General features: G+C 33.7%; 1 protein-coding gene across 2 annotated transcripts in view; it reads left to right on the forward strand.

Annotated features, from left to right (window-relative positions):
• Nucleotides 1-19,356, forward strand: part of LOC134846232 (zinc transporter ZIP9-like) — a 374,849-nt gene that overhangs the window by 237,766 nt on the left and 117,727 nt on the right. The window lies entirely within an intron of this gene.

A 19,356-nucleotide genomic window follows, 5' to 3' on the forward strand; every position in this document is an offset into this window, starting at 1 on the left:
TAAATCATTCAAGGACAAATGTCGCGCTATTTGGTTAAAGCGGATTGGGTAAAATATCTAAAGGGTTTTTTAAAATAGCATGTGTAGAGTGACGTGACAGAAGAGTATCGAAAGTTACAACAGCATGCAAAAGAAAAAAATTCTAATAACTTTTGGGCGTTCCAAAACTAGTGATGAGTTTTTTAATGGCGTAGGAAAAGAGTAATATGCGGAAATTCTTCAAGCTGGTATCATGATATCATTTTTCATGAAGATACGTCAGAATAAAGCAACGATAGACAAGTAGCAAAAACAAAGAAGGAACTTTTTAAGTTGATAATACTTCGCGTGGTAGTTTTTCGGAATTACGGATGATCTAAATCAATCAGCGATGAAAATATAGAAGTGATCGAGCAATAGAAAAAGGTGTTAGATAAGATACCGATCGTTTCACACTAAAATGCTGATCTGTTTATTTCCCATCATGACTATACTTACGAAATCTTAAGGCTGTACTGTACTGGAATTCTTAAAATCATTTCCGGTCAAACGAAAAATATCAATCATTCAGTGTTTTGAATTTAAGACAAATAGGAGTATCGTAGCGGAATGTGATCTTACAGAAATTGTTTTTGTCAACTTGTCAACTGGTCTCCAACATTTTTTGCAGTAATATCGGAAAATTTTTGCTCAGCAATCAAAAATAGTCTAACACTTGTCTAATATAACCGCTGAGCTAACGTTTTTCACTTTTTTCGAATAGTTTAAGTAAAATTTCCGACCCAATATGTTTAGTAAAAAAAATGATCAGACAAATAAAAAGCAAATGTATCAGCTGCTTTAGATTCAAGATTTATGTCATAAATAATGGGTAGGTTACCGAAAGAACGAATGAAAAAATTTCACCTTTTTCCAACGTTGCAGCACACTTTCTAGGTCCACTTCTCTACAAAGATGAAAAAATTCAGAAAATATGTTTTCTTTTGTACATTTATCAACATCAACACTGCTCTGAATCACTAAGTACTCGAGACTGGATGAAAATGATTCGAGATTCCTAGCCCAAAACGAATGTCCATCTTAAAATTTTCTGACTTTAGTTTTGATTTCATTAGGACAATTACCTGTTGAAATTAGGAAAGTATTTAATTGAAAAAAAAAACGGAAAAAGTAGTTCGTTACTTGTGTTAGGTTGTGATTCAAAACTTTAGAAGTAGCAGCTTTTTTGATGGTTTATGGGAGGCAGTCATTAAGTCTATGAAAAAAATTACTGAAGACCATTAGAATTAGTAGTTCCAAGCTATATTTAGACGAAATATACAAAATAGTTAATCATAGAGAGGTTAAATTTAATTCCAAGCAATGTTCGGCGATTTTAAAAGTTTTGACAGACTCTGAATCTATAACACCATTGATGTAATTTTAAGCAAAGGTTTTAGATCATATTTTTCGCCCATGGTTTTTGATATAAGTAGATCAACATTAAATTTAATGAAAGATTTACAGATTTGTTAGTAATGATCAAAAATATCTTTATGAATTACAAATAAGACAAAGAACCTGCACAGAAAAAACGAAATTGAAGAAAGGTGACCTGGAATAATTTTCAGATTATAACTTCCGCCATTAGTGGCCATTGGGTTTGTTGCTTGATCTAATCCAAAAAAGGTCAAAAATGTTTGCATGGGGAAAAACGATGAGGAAAAGCAACGAAAATATACAACTTCATGGCTATTAATTTTATTAATCACAGTAAATCAAAAAACACTTCGTCTTTCTTTCAAGAAATATATTGCAATTAGCCTGACAAAAATTAAGAGGACAATGAAACTAAGGGGACAAATGAACTTTCCACGGAAAACGTTTCAATTTCTTAAATACTGAAAAAAAAGAAGGTCCGACAGGGACAAGAACCCCAAACCAACCCAAAAGTACAGAGGCAACTGCGTTACTTCTAGACCAAGTGGGAACAAGCCTGGAAGTTGTTATGGTTTAACAATGAAAAAAGTCTAGATCACGATTACAAGATATTTGCAAGTGTAATAAAAAAGCCGTACGTAATTTTGTAGATCTTGGTAACTACATGCCCTCGTCCCAGAAGTATAAAAAATTTTACCTTATAAAACATTCCCTTACCAGTTTTTTCATGTTTTTTAAATTTTGAAAAGAAAAGCCAATTTCACAGGCAGAAAGAAACATTTTCATTTTGCTCATTTATTATTGAAAAAGTTCAAAACTGAACTGAATTCAGTTTTTATTTTAGAAAACTGGATAGTGAATGTTTTCCCAAATAAGTTCATTCTGTAACCCGTTCGGAGTTTCGTATTTAGTTTCTGCTTCATCTTTATATATATCTTTGTACTTAATTTGATTGTAAATTATTTTTTACTCACCAATCAGATTCCATAACTATCATTTGTATTTATCACTGCAAATTCTGACTGTTCACAGTCAAACCACCTCTTTATCAAACGAAGCAAAAATTTTTCCCGATTAATCACTTGCACCAGTATTTATCAGATCTATTGTGATCTAACACATGAGAGTAAAAAACATCACTTTTAGACAACAAAGTTGCGCGAACATATCCGACGAAAAACAGATAGCATGACAAAGAGACAAAGTATTTTATCCTAAATTACTCTAAGAGCTTGCCACCAATTGGTATAAACTCATCTAGTGCGACCAACAAGAAATTACTCTATGAGTTACATTATTTTAAATTACTAATTTAGATAAGAGACGTGAACTTCTACGTCTCAATATGCGCGACTTCAAAAATAACAGACGCGAAAATTCATCAAATAACAACAAGCGCAGAAAATTATGCGGTATTAATGTTTAAAAGATGCTATTGTGATAACACATTTCAGAATCACTCTCAACTAACTTTTGACGCTACCTGTGTAATTCTTGCATCTTTGACAGAAATTGTGCATTTTATTTTTTCAAGCGAAAACACAAATCTATCCAACAAGTTTGCAGCTACTAGTGAGCTAATAAATTTCGAGATAGACTTGACAAACGAGCTTTTTTGCAGTTGATTTGCTATGAACTTTTGAAACATCATTTATTCCAGACATTTTTAATTTTTCAATTTGTGCATTTATGCTCTGTAATCATTAAAAGGACGGAATGTTAATAAAAAACACTTAACAAAAACGCAAATCTAGAATCTAGCATCCAGGAATTAACTTAAGCACAGAAAAGGTTTCTAATATAACATAAACTTTAAACTATATCAATTTATTTAACTTATCTCTTAATTAATATCTAATGACCTATCCACCATCCAACCATTAAAGAATACACCATCGAACCATTAAAGAAAACCTAGGAATATGTAATATGTAGTACTTAAGCAATGTAAGAACTATAATGGATTGTTTTCAGACTCGCAATCAGACAACAACAAGGTTTTGGTACAAACTATAACCCTTTGGTACGAAACTTGAGAGACAATTACTAGACCAAAAGGTCCATTTCATTTGGTTTCTCAAACACTAACCATTCTCAATTAGGATAAACAAAGTTTAACGACTCTTCAAGCCTCTTCTCCTGCCTTTAAATTAACCCAAGATAGAAACAACTTACCGTGGAAAAACTTTTAAGGTGAATATTAAACAGCATTTTGAATATTTCACAGCACAATCCTCCTTAAAGCACCAAACTTTTGTTTTCCAGAATAAATTCAGTTCCGGTCATTAAATCATGTATGTTGAAAAATAGGAACCTTTTGGAAGTGGAAAGGAAGGATTTTGATGCTCAATTCAAATCTAGCCGAATCTGCTCCTTTGTCAACTCTTATTAACGCGACCTTTTAATTTTTTTCAATTTCATTCTGAAGCTGCAAAAAAATACTTTTGAGCCGCAAAAACTAATTGCGGTTATGTAAGTTTGGTCTGAACTATAAGGTTTTTAATTTTAAGTTCCAAATTTTGATTTTAAGTTCATCACGTCAGCAAAGCAGATAAGGTTACCTTTAAGTCTAAATTGAAACTTACGCTAAGATGCTTTTAAGTAATCAAACGAAAAAGGGCTGAAGATTTAGGACACACTGGACCATAATTTTAGTATCTTTAATCCACTGACCAGCTCATCCTCTATTTTTTCTTGACATCTTACTGCCATTTTGATTTAAATCTCATACAGAGTGGCGACTTGCAAAACTTAAATTATTGGTGGAAGTTTTCACCCACATTAGTTTTCAACACTATTCTATCTGGCAACAATATTGGGGCAACAAACACAATCATTGAAACACGAATCTGGTTGCAGATCAAAGCAGTAAAACAGAATGATATACAACTCCTCACAAATCTATCCAGTCAACACTGAACTTCCGAATCAACCAACGTCCTCAGATTGGTGGGTGTATTTACTCGGAGCGTTAGTTTTGATCATTTTTATTGTTACTGTAATTGGCGTGCCAATAATGATGACAGCAAAAAACGCATGGAGCTGGGACAATATTCCCATGGTAGAAATAGACCCTCCCACTCGCGGAACAACCCCACAGATAAGCGAGAACCCCAGAGACCCAAGACCCGGCCTGTTGAAACCACCCGAGGAGTTATTCAGAAGTAAACGTCCTAAATACGAAGCATCGTCCAATGGTGCTCAAACTAGAGTTTAAAAACATACATTAAATTTACAATTTCAATGCAAACTTCTCACAAAACGTTTACAGGTGTTTTTTGTTTCAGCCACACAAGGGGTTGCTTATCAATCAGGAGTGTACATTCATGTACAAAATCTAGTCCATGATAATCTAGTCCATGATAATCTAGTCCAATCTAGTCCATCTAGACAAAATCGCAGGCGGTGATTAGTAAGCAAATAAAAATTCGAGTATTCGTTATCACGCGACGATTTATTGCAGGCGACACAACCTTTGACTAGAACAGAAAAAAATGAAATGAGATAAAAAAGTCAAGTTGAAGAACAAAGCACTTTTAAGAATCAAAAACGTTTTAAAAAGCCCTCAAATTGCTTCAGAATATAATCTTTGTTGAAAAGTTTGAAGAGTTCGATCAATCGAGATTGGTTTTTCTTGTATTTTTGCGTTTCGTGAAAATTACTTCTGCAGTTATTCGGGCAATTTGTTTTTCAAACAGGCTTTGTTCTTTTCTAAAGAACTGGATGAAATTTTGAATGGTAAGATAGGCGAATCACATTCCCATTTGTATAACAATATGCCAAACGTCGACCGAATTGTTTCTTTTTCCTTATTCCGTTTTTGTGGATTTCAGAGTCATTCAACAAGGAAACCAAGATTTGCCTTGCCCTACCTCATTGCAGTGTGGTTTTTAATCTTTCGGACTTAAAATAACCAATATAGTCTGATGAAGGAAAATCATCACTTTTAAAGTGAAGCGGAGCTATGCGTTACTTGCGAAACAAGGCAAGCGTAGCAAATCAAGCTAACAAATGGAAACAGACAGCAATTACAAGACCGAATTTTTTTTAAACAACGGAAACTTCAAAAGAAAAATAGACACTATGCCCACACCTAACCGATCCTAATTAATTCTCAAAAAAATAAAAAAAAAAAAACTTTTTTGCCTTTCATACGACGCTAAACAACTTTACTAATCCAATGAAACATAGGACGAAAATATTCTAGCCAATTAAAGCTTCTGAGTGGAAGATAAATCGAAAAAATATGTGCCAATCAAGGCTACTAAATTTTCAAATTTCAGCATTAAATCAAATACTTTTGCAACTACATTGATATTTTCTTTCAGCACAAAAATCCGTCATCTCGCAACTAAGCCGACAAAACGAATAATTAAGCAGAGAAACAAAGCCATTTAATTTTTCTCAGAAAAAAAAAACATTTTTCAACATACTGAGAGAAAACAAGACCCAGCAAGGACTCGAACGCCAAACCTTAAGCTGTTCAGGCAACTCTTCACCTCTAAACAAATTAAAAGGATCGTGTAAAGGGTTAAGCTTCAATAACAAAGCAAGTTCAATTTTGGACAGATTTTAACAAAAAATTAGAGTTATTTACGAGCTAGATTTGATTACAGGAAACAATTCTATCTCCTGATTACAAAACAAATGTTACCGCACGTGAATTACGGAACTAGGGCAAAAAATTCAAAGTCGACACCCAAAAAGTGAAGAAAAAAAAAGTTTATCTTATAACTGATCAGAAAAAAACAAACACAAAACGTCATATCTGGAAAGCTACTAACAATTAAGAAGTCATTTTTGGGGGCAAAATGTGCAAACTTTGAGAGTACTCTCACAGCACCTAACTACGGGAGAAGGAATTTCAAATTTTTTTAAATTATTTTGTATAGGATTTCTGAAAATTTTTGAATAATTATCTCGTGCACTAAAAGGATTTAGGCATTCAAAATAGGAGTCCATTTTGCAACCTCTAGGAGAACCCTGGCATCACCCCACTATTGAGCTGCTTATTTTAAACTTGGTGAAACAAACACTCAAATTCAAACTGGAAAATCATTCTTAACCAGTGCTAAATATTATACAGCTTAAACTTCAAAAAATTCTTTCGTTAAATATGGAAAAATAATACGTGAAAAACTTAAACGTGGCGAGACTTGCTTTTCTGAAAAACTTGCTTTGAAACTTGTTTTTCTGCAGAATTGAAACTTGCTTTTCTGAGAAAGAAAATTTAGATGTTAAGCAACCAAAAAGCAAATGGAATTCAACTAAAAACCAAATGGAAACCATTTGCAACTAAAAAGTTTTTCGGGCGTGATGATTTTTTTTATAGACAAGAATTATTTTTGGGTTTGGGTTTTTATGCTAGTTGATACGACTTTCAATTTTAAAGCTTTAATGCTAGTCGGGCTTCATGCTAGTCGATACACCAAAAAAAACTAGTCGGTTCGGGTGGCGTCCCTCGTTCTTGAAGGACCGAACGCTTGAAATTAATTGTAGCTTTTTTTCATCCAATCAGTATTGAGTATTCGAAATCTCAAAGTAAATCGCGAAAATCTCAAAGTAAGAAAATAAATCCAGGCCATTAGTATTAATATTGACCAATTAGATGAGAAACAGATGAGTTTTCAAGACTGAAAAACTCTTATGATTTTGACTTCATTAATCTTGAGGAGTATCAGAATAGTATTTCGGCTGTAACTTGCAATTTGTAATATTTTCGATTTGTTTCCGCTGATTTAATACATTTTCTGTTAATATTGACTTCGATTTTGTGAGAAAGGCATTTAGCCAATAGAAACGCTTAGCGATTTTGATTGGTTGAAATTTTTCAAGCATTCGCTCCTTCAAGCATGAGAATCCTCCCCGTCGGTTCGCTTTCAAGGCAGTTTTACGGTAACGGAGTGTTTGCAGAAAAAAAAACGATTTAGGTGTCGAATCAATCTTTCGCGCCGGTAACCACCTACAAAACAAAAAGTTAGCACCGACTCAAAACACAATTTTTAAACACAGGCGCAAAGCTGCAATTTAGCAAGCACAAGCAAATAAACTGCAACAAGTAGCACCACACGGGCTCAAGACTTGACAAAAGAAAAACATAAAACTACTGAAAAAATCTGCTGTGAAGATATCGAACTACAATTGTAGATTTTAAGTCAGATAAGCTAGCATGTGCACCATGGAACCTTAGTAATCTTTAAACACTAGCCAACAAAAGAACAGATACAATTATCTAATACTATGCAGCAAAAGTAAACCAGAAATAATACTTTTGCTGTAAAAGATTAAGTGTGCACTTTCATTGGCGACTTGGTTTGGAGAAAAATGAATCTCGTAATAAAAAATTCATCGCAAAAAAACTCTCTTCAGAATGTTATTAAAAACTGAAATTTTATTAAGAACCAAGCACAAGAAACCATCATAAAAACATGTTCATTCTTACAAAATTAGAAAAAATTATAAAATGATTACGAAATCAAAAAAAAAAAACAATTTCTAAATGAAAAATCTCAGAAAAAGCAGATAAAAATAGTTAAAATTTTCCCTGTATAATAGTTAAATCAGTTTTTAGGTATCATGATACTTCGAAGTATGAGTGTTTTGAATGACCGAAAAATCCAGTATTTTTTTTCAGGCTTAATTTAGGAAAATTCACACATGTTCGAAACAACGAAATGATTTCGTTTAAAGCAAGAAAAACTATGTAAAAAACTTGCAACCAATAATTACTCAGTAGTATCTTCTAAATTGACGAAGCTATAGCTTCCTTTTTTGAAATAAAACGTATTCTAGTCTTAAAAATGGGTAAATAGAGCTATGTAGTTAAGTTCATTCAATTTAATTCAATGACAAAAGTGCATAAAAAACCAAAAAAAGACGTTTAAATAAACAAAGGTGTTTGAAAAACATCTTTCGTTCTCTAAGTTTTTGAGAAGGATTCAACCAGAAAGAAGCTTCTTTGATTTAGAAGGTGTATATATAGCTTCCAACTCATGATTCAAAAAATAAAAAATTTCGAGTTAGATTTTGGTATTGAATAAATTAATAGTCATCCCATCTCAAATATACTCTTCGCTTCATTTTAAACACAGGAAAAAAATACAGTGAAAACATATTTAAAACAACTGTGAAATCTAATCTTGGAAAGAAATAAGCGTCGCTGCACTTGGAACAGTTCTTAAAAGTCACTAGTCAGTTTGGATTGAATTATTATACTGGGTCAATGAATTCAGCTTTTACATGTGCGTCGCTTTTGAATGAAAAGAGACTGCTATTGATCCAATGAGGACACCGCAGCTTTTTTGTGAAATACAAAAAAGCAGAAACTGGAAGAAAACGGTTTGTTCCCCGTCTGAATAATTCTCAACTGGTCATTGAAATCCACAAACTAATTGAGCAAAAATTTCTAATCAGTTACTTTTTCAATGCAGATGAAGTGTGAGAAAATCTAGGTTTTTTTGGATGCGATAAAAAGTATTATGATTGATTTCTGGCATAACAATCAGTCTACTTTTGGGCCATATCTTCGCATTTGTAATTTGTCAGCATTTGAGTTTCGGTCCTGCATTCTGGCATATAAATAATGTTCAAAGTAAAAAAAAGTTTTAGGTCATTTTTCATAATAGTTTAGCAATTGATACCAGTTTTGGATTTGAGATAGTTTGAGGCTTTTATATGATATAGTTTTTTTTGGATAATTTGCCTTTCGAGGTGGGTTTAAAAACAAAATTGAACAGATCAGCAAACTTTGAGACAATCACTGAATAAAATAGGCGTATTGCCGCTTTCAAATTGAATGAATCAAGTGAGTTAATTTGCAGCCGTTTCAACTCTCGTACACTTTCCAATATGATTTTTTCAGAGGCTTCTTGATTTAGAACCAATTATTCAAATTTTTGAATACCGCAAGGGTAATTAAGCTTTGATCATCCTTGATTCTATTTCTAGCACGATCCGTTTTTGTGTACCAAAACTTCAGATAACTTATTCAGAGAAAAGATTTAAAATAAATTTTATTCAAAATTTTATAAGGAAGCCGTACTAAAAATATTTATAATACGTATTCCGATGCTGATACAGTTGATAAAAGCTGTGATTATTACTTTTCTGTCCTTTGGCAAGTCCAGTTTAAAAATAAACTATATCGTCCTCTTTGCTCTTGTCCTCCTGCAGGCTGGCAAGTGATGGTTCTTTGCCTGTGTGAGGCAATGGCTTGTAAACTCTCAAATGTAGATAGCTGTCACTTCCAATCGATACCTAAAACAAAAGAGAACCCGTTACGTTAGCAAACGTTTTTCAAAATGGAAAAAAAATTAAAGAATTTATCTTCAGTAAATAGTTCAAAAATGAGAGGTAGATAGGCGAACTGCTCCCCACTATTGTTCCGTTCACTGTTTTCGGGTGTGTTTTACTTGTTCAAACACTTTTTTTACCCAAAAAAAAACAATCTTCAGAACGGGTTGAGTGATAAATCATCTTTAATCCTTTTCAGTCGTGATGCGAAGAAATCTAGAAAATTTTCTTAATGTCGGCAAAAATCGGTTAAAAAATTTCGAAATTATTAGAAAATATTGATTTGAATTATAATAATTATAATAATTTTCTGATAATAAGCCAAATTAATTTTTTTCTTGCAATTTCTTAGAAAAAATCAGGATTACTGCGTATCAGCCCTTTTTTGGAGACAACAATATTTAAGCACCCATCGCCGACGCAGAGTCCATTTTAGCTGTTATTTCAAATAGCAGCGCACTTCTCAGACAAAATTTCTAACTTGCCTTCAAGAAATAATTCTTTCCAGCCACCAATTGAGTTTTGTATGTTTCCACGTTGAAAATTGGGTAAGTCTGTCCTGTCTTTTCCTCGACCTGAGTCTTGACTAGATCCGCCACCTCTTGTGCTTCTGGGTCTCCTATCTTCACTTCACTTGTACCCCCAGTCATCACCATTTCTGCAGATTTCACAGCGAGTAGTGCCAATAAGACACAATTGAACAGAAATAAGTTGCTAGTACGTGGGCCACCAAGAACCAACTTTATAAAGTTCATCTGGAATAGTCAATGCAAACTGTTTAACTCGATGCGAAAATAGAAACATGAGACATTCAAACAAAGGTTTTCGTCTTTAGTTGTTTCGCAATGTTTACATTGGTGATCTTTTGTACAAACAATGCGCCTATCTGGTGAACTTTTAAAAGTGTCATGAATTTAATCGTGAGTTTGAATTATGTAACGGATCGAAGTTACTGAGAATGAATTTGAATGGTGGAATGGTGAATTACCATAGGTCCCAATATTCAGTGCTCCCAAAATAAAAAAAAATCTGTCGCAAAACTCCTAAAATCTATCGTTTTGAATTCTGATTGGTTGAAATTTGAGCCTAAGAATTTATGTATTGATCGTTTACTGTTCAAGCAGCATAAAATCAAGCTGCAGAATAGTGACCGCAGCAGCCGCACCAACGTGTTGCGAGCTTGCCAACAGAGGGTAGGACTCTATACGAAATTTACAGCCGGCGACCTTATAACGCTAATTGAATCTTTTGACCAATTGAAAAGATTTGGGACTTATGCGAGGTTTTTTTATTCTAGGACCTATGGGACTGATTTTTCATTTTGGGACCTGAATACGCACCGGTGGAATCGCTCATACGCGAAGGATCGAATGCGCGAAAATAAAAATCAGCCAATCAGATTTCAGTAATTTAAAATTTGGAAAGAAAGCGTGAAAATCTGAAGGAAAGTAAACATTTCCAGGGACTTAAGATTGATATTGGCCGAAAATAAAACGGCTGAAATATGCAAAATTTTCAAATTGTCACTGACAGCCGCCGAATTGAAACAAATTTTTATATTTCAAGGATTTCGTTATCAAAGATGCAAAATATTGTTTCATTTAATTCATTTTAATTGTAAGGCAATTGATTTTTTTTTAAAATTGACTTTCGGCTAATTTGTTTTCGGTCCTTCGCCCACAGGTTTTTCGCCCAATCGGTCCTTCACGCATGAGAATAGCCACCACTTTGAATAGTTGGCTTTCAGGATGTTAGTTTAAATGGTTACGTAGCAGTAAGCAGACAGCCAGGTATTCATACTCGTCAGTAAACAGACAAATACTATATGACCAATCAGAATCGACATAAAAAAGCAAGCGCACGAAACAAAGAAATATTAACTAGCGTGTAACGCACCTCCGGTGCAACGAACTTCTAACAACTCATAAAAAACCTAAAATTTTGGAAATAAAATCTGCATCCTTTGAAAGAACTCTGACAGTACCCAATTACAGGGTTGGTAATATCAAATTTTGTAAGGTTTTTTACTCAACTTTTTTATAAATCAAATTTTGAAAAAAACCATAAAAATTTGTGACGTTTTTTACATCTAAGTTCTTGAAAAAAATTTAAAATGAATTAAGAAACGTCACATCTCGGAAACTAAAGGCAATTGAGCAGTCGCATTTAGATGCAAGCTTTACAACTCCTGAGAGTACTCTTACAGTACCCAACTACAGCGCTGGGAATTTCAAACATTGAAAAACTTAAATTTTCTACTTTTTTTGAAGAAGCCATAAAAGACGGCATATCTCGAAAACTACCAAGATTTGAGCAATCACATTTGAAGACAAAAATTGCAAGCCCTGATAGTACTCTGACAACCCCCAACTATAGTTAGGAATTTAAAATTTAAAAAAAATTAAGTTTTCTGAACATTTTTGAAAAATCATAAAAAGCGTCATATCTGGAAAACTACAAAAATTTGAGCAGTCAAATTTGGAGGCAAGATTAGCAATCCTTGAAAGAACTTTGAGAGCACCCAACTACAGGATTGTAAAATATTTTGTAAATTGAATTTTCTGAAAAATTAAAAAGAAATCTTAAAACACGCACGTCATATCTCGAAAAACTACAAGAATTTGAGCAGTCATATTTCGTGGAAAGGTGGGCAATTCTTGAGAGTGCTATGACAGCACCCAACTACGGGCTTGGGAATTTCAAGTTTTTGTAAATTTTTTGTAATTTGAGTTCGAAATTTGTTTGAAAAAATCACAACAATCGTCGTATCTCGTACACTAAAAGGATTTGGGCAATCATTAATGGAGGCCAAATAGGCAACCCCTGGTTGAATTCTGACAGCATCCCACCATTGATTTGCTTATTTTATACTTGGTGAACTTACCACTGAGTTCAAACGGGAAAAGCCAAAAAAAAACTTTAAGCATTACAATATACGATATAGCTTAATCGTGAATTCTTTCGTTAAATATGCAAAATTAATACGTTAAAAAGCATAAACGTGGCGAGATAGAGAATCCACATTTAGATATAATAGATAAATCTTGCAAACGTGTGTCTTCCTAGTCTCAATTATGATTGATAATATAGTATTTGCAACCTAGTGACGAGTATGAATACACGGTTGTCTACTTACAGAGGCGGCGTGTCACGGAACCGAATACCTGGATAGCCAGAAAACAATTTCGTTCCCGGATAGCCGAAAAACAAATTCGTTACCGGATAGCTGAAAAATAATTTCGTTCCCGGATAGCCGAGTTTTTTTTGCTCCCCGTATAGCCTTTGAATATTACAAGACCCAATTTACATACTATTATATATAACTGACAAATACTAATCAACGCGATTTTTTTCTCATTGTTTTCTTAATTGGGGCATTCCCTCCCACCCCATTTACCCCATACTTAGTACCACCATTCTTCCTTCCCTTCCTCTCATTTATCCCCCTCCTTTCAAAAATTACCCCATCACAAATTAACTCCAGGCAAACAAACATTTCAGGACCCCCGAACTTGCCATGTAATTTAATTGTTGGGTTTGAGAAGGTGGTAATGCCTCAGACCCCGCACGCGCCCACCTCAACACATCCCTGTTTGAAGAATGGGGTAATTTGGATGGGGTAATTTGGGGCTTGGGGAGTGTACTTGAAGGGAAGGACGGGGGAGTGTGAGTGTGATTACAATGACAATTTTTTGACAATGAAAATAGATTATTAACATTTTAATGGTAAAAGAAGTCAGGCGGTAAAAAATAGCCAGACTTTTGTTTTTCACTAACTCAATGAGAGTAAACGTATAAGTCGATCAAATCTGTTCAATTTGTTCGGAATTTTGTTAGCTAACAGGCTGCAAATGTGAGGCATTTTTCGTCCAATCAAAATGAGTCTCAATTTAGTGACGAATTCTCTGGATTAAATTAGTTAAAACCGGAGGTATTTAGTTTTACGGCTCTCCGTGAATGCGGCTCTATGGATACGCACCCTTATAGACCTCACTTCAGTTTAAATATATCATGTGTAACCAACTTGTCAGCCATCTAAACATGATGATGATCTAGCTTTAGTTATGCAACCGATAACAATATACTAGATGTGATCTTAGCTTTGTATGGTTTATTTAATGTTTTTCAACGTATGAAATAACAAAAGGGGTTTCAATCGCAGCCATGTCTGGAGTTCTATTTGTAGAATAATTAGTTCTGAACCAAGCTTGAACTGCACAGAATCAAAACAAGACACCTAGTGCAAATTCACAGATTACACAGGCGAAGTGGGGCTTCGAATCGTGTGCGATACAAGGCAAGCGTCGCATTGCAAGCTAGTAAATACAAAATGAGATGGTAAAAGATAAGTCGAAAAAACAACTGAAAACTGGATAAAAAATAGAAACAATGAAAAATTTAATTAAAAAACAGTATTAAATCGAGCTACCACTAAGCCGAAAAAAAACGTGACTAGAAGCCCATTGAGCCGAAAACCAAAAAAATGCCATAACAAATTGCTTCCAAAAATTTTTGCCCTTCAAAGGACCCAAAAAATAAGACAGACGACATAACCTACAAAAAAAATATTTAGACCGAATGGAACTTTTAAGCGAAAAAAGGAAAACATACTATCAAGATTAGTAAATTTACAAATTAGTGTATCAAATCAACAAAATGAAAACTGCTTACAGCACAAAGAAAAACTGTGATAAGACAAAGCCGACAAAGCATAAGTGGACAAACAAAAGTCCGACGATTCAATTTTTTCCGGAATTTTTTTTTCAATTTCATACGTGCTGAAAAAAATAAGTTCCGGCCACGACTCAAAACCCAAGACATTAAGTGCAAAGTCAACCACGTTACCTCTAGACTAAATGGAAGGAACATTCAAGTCGTTAAATTTCAAAAATAAAGCAACTTCAAGCTCTTACAGCTTTGTTAGAAAAGTTGTTCAAGGGAAAAAGTATAGTTTCCGATTGTGACACTTGCTGTCAAACGTGTAGTTAGAATCACAGTCACTTTACGCAAAAAAGTTTCCTTGAGTAATTATTATAGCATAAAAATATATGAAAGACTCATCTCACTCTTCACTATTGTTCTATAAAGATGATTGTTGTAAAAAGACAAAAACCATTTTCTTTATCCTGTTAAAGCCATTTCACTCGTGATTGGTATTCCAAAAATATATTTCATACAGTGTCTCTAAGGTCTGGGTTTTGGTGCTTGTCAGAATAATTAGCAAGGTGGAATGGATGAGAGAATGAACTCGTTATTGCAAATTTTACGTTATTTTAGCAGCTGATTTTTTTGACTCACTCCACTCTCACTAACTTTGAAAAAATGGGGAAATATAGGTTACTCAGCATAGATTTGAGTAGTCGGAACATTCTGTGCAACTTTCACATCTGGTGGTGCCAAACATTAGAAACAGTTTTTCGACAGAGGGAAAGCAGAGCTTCGGACCACTCACGTCACAGAAATAAGCATACCAGTCCTAAAAACTAAAAAAAGCCAATAGACTATTGACATCACTGACTATGTAAAAATGAAACCACAAAATAAAGCCAATAGACATTAGTTCAAAAAGTGCCAATGCACTCAATTGTGAAATCCGAAGAAAAGGAAAAAATTTTAATTTAAAGCTCTTTAAATTTTAAGATATTTATTAATTGACACTTATTTATAAAAAAACTGCGCAATTATGAAAAACGAAAATCAATATTTGAGCGTGAACCAAACAAAACAGTCGATCTAATAAGTGATAAATCGCTTCGGTTGCTGAAAAGGGTGGTAAATGCCCTTGAAAATACGCTACTTTCAAAAGGATACAACTACAACAAAATAGCAACCAGCAGTTCTTTTGTTTCAACCAACTAGATGAATTAATTCGGTATTCGTATGTTCCTTTTAATGCAACATCAGGTATCACAAGCCGTAAAACGTTGATTGATAATTTTCTAGTCCTTTCTGCCGCGATTAAAGATACAAGACTTTGTAGTTAGAACATAGTTGAAAAATGGCCGAGGGAAAAAGAGCCCGGCCTGAGGACACGAAGTGCCCGAGTGCGGCTCTTTTGCCCGAGGCCATCTTCAACTATGTTCTAACTGTTGAAGAGTATATTTTCGCTCTTTCTGAGGAAAAGATGCCAGAAAATTGTGAAAGGGCCCGGAAAAATGCGCAAAACTATGCAAATGATTTCTTTTTTCATTCATGCGTTCTAATATTTCAATTTTCATTCATGCCTTGTCGTGAAAGAACATATGTGAAAGAGCAAAAACATACTCTTCCTGTCAAAATTCGGAATGCACTTTTGGTTTTGAGAAAAAACGGTCGCATAATTTTTGCTTTTCAGACAAATTTCGAGTCATTTTTATCGGAAATTGTTTTTGAAGAAAACACTTAAATTAATCTAGCCATTTAATTTAACCTTTATTTCAGCCATTATAACTTCTTTATAGAAAACTTTGCCAAAACGAGTATACTTAGAGCTACATGTGCTATTTACACAGATAACTCTTTACACAGAATTACATTCGTTTGATTAGTAAACTGCATTCATCGACTCTTAAAGCTGTTTTTCATTCTGAGACTGTTGGAAGATATTTTGGTATCATATAGATTAAGATCTATAGGCAAATCTACACGGATCATGTGATAATGATTCTTTGAAATTGCAGATTTTGGCCAATAATAATTCGTCTAGTTTTCAAATAAAATAATTGACGCTAATCCACACATTATCTTATTCCGGAAAAAAAATCGCAAGCGTAATAATGCTTCTAAATTTCTTAACAGCCTCAGAATGAAAAACAGCTTTAAGAGACGATAAATACAGTGAAGACTCTTATAAATGTCGTGATGATTTTTTGTTTTTTTTTCAGGGAAAAGTTGTAAAATTTATTCACTCTTAAAATTACGACATGGGTTTGAATCGTGATTTTCTTAAGTACAGTTCATTTTCTTCATGAAAAGGAATAGTTACTCCACTATCAAGCAGTAAAAGTTGAAAGATCACAAAGAACGTGATCGATTTCAATTTCTAAAGTGGATTTTATTGTTCAGACTTCCCAGCGGAACAAAGACTTTACCTATTGATCCAGTCTTCTCAAATTGAATTGAATTTATAACTAAAATATCAATCATAAATTGTTCTTAAAATTCCAAGAGCTTTGAGGCCATATATGTTTACTTTGAAATTCGAAAGATGAAGTTGTGTCCAAAAACAAGTCAGCTTTTTTTCTGTTTCCTTGCGTTCATTATTTTTTTTGAAATATCTGTTGGCTATGTTTGGTAGAATATAGGGCAATCGATTTATGTCAGCGTTTTGTGGTGGAACAAATATATAAACAAGAACGCCCATATTTGCTAGACTTTCCCATTGCTTGTGAATAAAAATTTCTTGCTTTTACCGTGCGCTGCCTTCAAGGAAATTTCTACAAAATTTATAATTTGAAGATCTAGAATTTCAATCAGCGAGAGATTGAGAATTTTAATAAATGACTGGTCTACGGGAAAGTGGACTGCTGGTAAAAACTTTTAGAAATTTCACCGTTATTTTTAGGTCGACCATATAGATTTTCTGAGCTCCACCAGCCAGCCAAAAACCCTACTTCGACGCGCACGAAAAAAGTAAAACGAATCAGAAACGAAGTTTTCGGGCACATTTTGGAAAGTTTTGAGAAACAAAATTGCTCCCTGTTTATCTCAAAAATCATTGCATTAAATTAGGTAAAATAATCAGCCTCAACCAGCTCGTATGGAACACAGATAACATTTCTAGTGCTAAACGAAGGCATTGTTAAACATCTCAAAATCATTCAGGACCACTGTGCCCAATAAAAACTAGTATGAATGTTTCCTTAAGTTATATTCGAAGCTTCATTCCAATTTACTTTATACTCCTAAAACAAAAACCAATGTACCGATCAAGAGTTTTATCACGAGATGAATGCCGAGCTACAACAAGAGCGGAGGGAAACATTTCCATCGATTTTAGATACAAAATCACAATATATCATCCGGAGAACCTATAAATCACGTAGTACTAAATCAAATAAAAATATTGCCTACCGTCGAGTTCGAAAAATAAGTTATTTCAAGCAATTGTCGAAAGCCTTCAAGCCAAAAAAATCTCAATAGCTAAGCAAGTATGTTTTCGGGCACAAATCAGATGAAAGCCTGGTTCTCACTTCATTGGGTTCGGCCAGCATGACTAATGCGGTTATGGGGTGCCATTACGGCATACAACTATACACTTAAGTGGTTCCGACTCTAGCATATGGAAAGCAGTCCTGCACTGACAAAAATGCATTGAGATCGAGTTTGGTATAAAAAACGTGTGGATTAAATTGAGATACTTCCTTTAAGTTTAAAAAAAGTGGGTAGATTAAATTTTTTCTAAAAAATAAAACTGCTTTGGATCAATTTCAAATGGATTTAAGCTGATTTTAAATACAAGAAAAAAAAAGATGCAAATCGATTTTAGATCAACTTAAACTTATTGATTTTCAGTCTTGAAATGGTTTGTTTTAGAGGGAATTAAAACGGATTAAAATCTGATTCATATCGACCATTTTCTTCATTTGTTACACATTTTTTTGCTCAAAATCTGTTTTACATTAATGATTTTCTATGCTTTCTTTGCATAATTGTGAGCTCAAAACCTGATTTATATCGAACATTCTCTTGATTTGTTACATAGGTTATTGCTTAAAATCCGATTTGCATTGATGAGTTTTACGATTTCATTTCATATTTTGACCTCAAAATCTGATTTACGTCAATATATAATTGATTTGACGCTCAAAATCTGATTTTTATCGACCATAAAAATGCTTTCAATGTACAGGTTTTGCTAAATTGGAACGTGTGTTTTCCTTAAGAAGCGAGAATAAATTATCATATATTTTGAATAGCATGTTTTTACACTTTGTTGCAAAAAACCGATTGAAATCAATTTGGAATGGATTTTTAAACGCTAAAATTGATTTGCTCAGGGGTCTCTTAAAAGTTATTTAAATGGATCTTAGAAGAATTCGGATGAATTTTAGTCCATATGAAAATTCATCCAAATCAATTTCAAGACACTTAAAGCGATCCCAAAATTTTCCGGAAAAACTGATTAAAATCAATCTAAAATCCATTTCAGCTCCTCAAATGAACATGCTTAATCGATTTCGATTGATTTAAAATCGAATTAAATTCGATTTAACTCAACCCCAAACCATTTTTGTCAGTATGGGATAGCAAATTTTTAATCGGAGCCATCCACAAATGAAGTTCTTCAACTCGTCATTTGAGCATCAGTTGGCAAAAAATGAGAAAAAAATACAGGATAATCCATTGCACATTGCTCGAGATCATTTTTTATTTAGAAATATCCAACCTTTTTCAGTTATGAAAATGAATCATGTTCGGATTATTTCTAAAGTTCATATCAAATATTAGCCGATCGCCAGGTCAGGTCATTTCAAATTGAAATCGCAGTTAGAAGCACGCATATTATCTCACTATATTATTTGGATGTTTCGATGTTCAGCGACGCAGATACGTTATGCCCCTCTAAATTCACCGCTGAGTCATGCATCCACAGCTGGAATCACGAACTTAAGAAATTACAAATTGCATGCCGACAATAATCACTGGTTTGGTCAAATTTATTTCAGGGAAGAACTCGTTTAAATA

Source organism: Symsagittifera roscoffensis, chromosome 1 (genome assembly GCF_963678635.1).
Source record: "Symsagittifera roscoffensis chromosome 1, txSymRosc1.1, whole genome shotgun sequence".
NCBI classification, from domain to species: domain Eukaryota; kingdom Metazoa; phylum Xenacoelomorpha; order Acoela; family Convolutidae; genus Symsagittifera; species Symsagittifera roscoffensis.